A 3193-nucleotide genomic window follows, 5' to 3' on the forward strand; every position below is an offset into this window, starting at 1 on the left:
TTAATATGATATATATATATATATATATATATAGAAAAAAATATTTTACTTTTTATGGTACCGTGGTTTAATTAGGATCATTTTTATTTTATTTTATTTATATTTTAATTTAAAATAAAATATAATTGTACAAATATGTTTTTTATTTTCTTAATTAAGTATTGAATAAATTGATTTATGTACGATGATAATCTATGATGCTGTTATTATTTATAAAATCATTCAAATCATAAATATTTATTTCTATTTTTTTTTTCTAAAAAAACTATTTTATTTCTAATATTGAGTTTAGAAATTAAAGCCAGGTTGTTAGATATGCAAATACAAAAGAATTGGGTGCTATGCATGTAAATGCCTCTCACATAACTCTACTTTTTTTTTTACATTTATACCACCCAAATGTTGCTCATCACATCTAAAATTCAACTTTTATTTATGTAAATGCATTATTAATCTTCCTAAAATAAATACATAATAAGATTTTATTTGGAATATTTACACACTTACGTATGACAATTCGTTAACGGCATTCAACCACAAGGGGTCACCGTCACATTGCCGCTATTTTTCAGAGGTTGCAAATCAGTTGTAGATAAATGGTGGGCCAATTGGATATGGTTTTTGAGTTGAGAGTTTTCCTGTGGGCTATGATTGGGACAATCTATGGGCTTTTATTCATGTGTAGAGCCCACAGCATTGGCCCTTCAGTTATTCTGTGGGGAAGTGAAGAATAAATAAATAAACAATGATTGTGAGTGAAATAAAAGTAAAATATGTTGCTTTCGTTTTACCACAGACGTCGGCTGCCACTGTTGCATGCTGCTAGCAGCCGCCTTATCTGCTAATAACGTTGGTCACCGCTTGCCAATGCATTAATTTTTAAATACGTTGAAATATCTTGCTTTCGTTTTACTTCAAACTAACAAAATAATGAAGTCTTCCATTTATGCTATAATGAATAGGACTGTAAATGAACCAATACACTCGATGAACAACTTGAACTTGACTCAATTAAGGCTTGAACATGTTCCGTTCATATTAGTAAATAAAAAAACTTGAACAATTTTTAAAAGCTCGAAGCTTAAACGAATTGTACATGAGCATAGTCGAACTTGTTCTTTAATATTCACGCACAAACTCGTTTATCGTTTAACAAGTAATTTGTTGAAAATTTGATATTATATTTGATAATAACTTGTATTATGTATATAATATATTATTTTAAATAAAATTTAATTAGTAAAAAATTATTTAATTATAGACTTAATAGTAATATAGTATTTGATCAATAAATGTTTAGTTTAATTATTAATTATATAATTATTTTATTAATAAGTGAGTTGTAGGTATTTACAGTTAAAAAAAATGTTATAAAATATTTTTCTTGCTGAATTTTTATGACTTTTAATGCAGTGAGTTCATTTTTTATGACTATTACACTGTAATTACCAACAATATTAATCTGGGTTGTCTATTTGCTATTATTTTCTTATTAATATGATTAAATAAATGATAATACGTATAACTTTTAGGATCTATTTAGTTATTCCACTTACAAAATTTAAAATAGTATTGTTCTACCAATAAGAATTATGTGTAAAGTTTAAATATTTTAGAGCTCATAATCGACAAATTAGTAGTCGGGATTAGAATCAAAAAATTATTTATTAAATTTGTTATATGAAAATCTATATTCTCGTTTGATTTTTCAGCTCATTTATTAGCTCGTTTAAATACTCGTTCTCTTATCATAAACAAATCAAGTAAAAATCAAGTTCAAACATTGAAAAAATTAAACCAATCAAGCTTGCATAATGTATGAAAGCTCGACATAGGCTCAAGCCGAACATGACTAACTTATGATTATACCAAGCCAAGCCTGAACAATGATATACTCAGCTCAGCTTGGCTCGATTACAACCTTAACTGTGAACCAAATAATACAAAAGTATTTCAAATACAATACATTTTCTTTCTATAACTTTCATTGCATACTGTATTATCTTTTGAGCCAACCAAACCATCTTGATAGAAAATTAATTTACTTTTACAAACATCTATTTATTTTGATAATTAGTCAAATCAAATTAAATCATAAATTATTGAAACCCATTATCATGAATTTCAATTTATCACATTTGGGATATTAAGTCAAATCGATTGACCTATTAAACATAGGCGTTGTGCAGTCATTGAGATTGAATGAATTATTTTTATATCGTTGCCTCTCTCAATAACTTATCCTTTATGATTCAAAGAATATTAATCATCAAACTCACCACAAAATCTGAATAAAAAACACTACAAAAAAGAAGAAGAAGAAAAGGAAAATATATTTAATGGCTTTACTTACAATGCAACTGAAAGCAACATGATAGATGAAGTGTTGCTCAAATGTTGGTGATTTTTATTGAGCAAGAGGGTGGGTAACACATGGTGATAAGGCAGGAAGTGTGGATGATGAAAAATATGTGCCATTTATTTTGTTGAATAGAGATTACAATGTTTGATTTGAAGTAAAAATGAAATGAATGCTTGGTAACATCGACGACCAGTGAACGGAGGCGGTGGTGGCAGTTAACTGCGGCGACCAATGACAGATAAAAAAACGCTACAATGATGATTTGGTTCGCTCACACAAGAAAATATTAGATGCGGTTGAGATATAATATAAATTAATAAAAATTGACCATCAAAATAACGTCAAAAACCCTCACACAACTGCTCTTGTACATTCTCAACCGATTTCGTCCAAAACCATCGACTTTGTGACTGATGAGAAAATTTTTCATACGGAGTCCGGATGCAATTCTACATGCGGACTCAAAAAATATGTCGCCACGTGTGTTATATCAGACACACCTAACAAAAACTAAAGTGAAACTACATAAATTATTAGAGTAGAACTACAAAAATTATTTAGAGGATTATTGAGAGATTATTAAAGGGTTATTGAAACGTTAACTCTAATAACCCAGCAATAATCCTTTAATAACCCCAATAAACTCTACAATCTCACTCAAATAACTCCAGAGTAACTTCTGCATTTACATTTCAGTAACTTTGTATTAACCCGGTGATAATCCCCCAAAATAACCTCTGAACCGCACGATAGCCTCACCGAGCTCATCTTTCTTCTCCTTTCGTTCTGACCGTACTCGAAGCCATGGAGAAAGAGGAAGGATGGTTTTCC

Source organism: Phalaenopsis equestris, unplaced genomic scaffold (genome assembly GCF_001263595.1).
Source record: "Phalaenopsis equestris unplaced genomic scaffold, ASM126359v1 Scaffold000151, whole genome shotgun sequence".
Classification (NCBI taxonomy): Eukaryota; Viridiplantae; Streptophyta; class Magnoliopsida; order Asparagales; family Orchidaceae; genus Phalaenopsis; species Phalaenopsis equestris.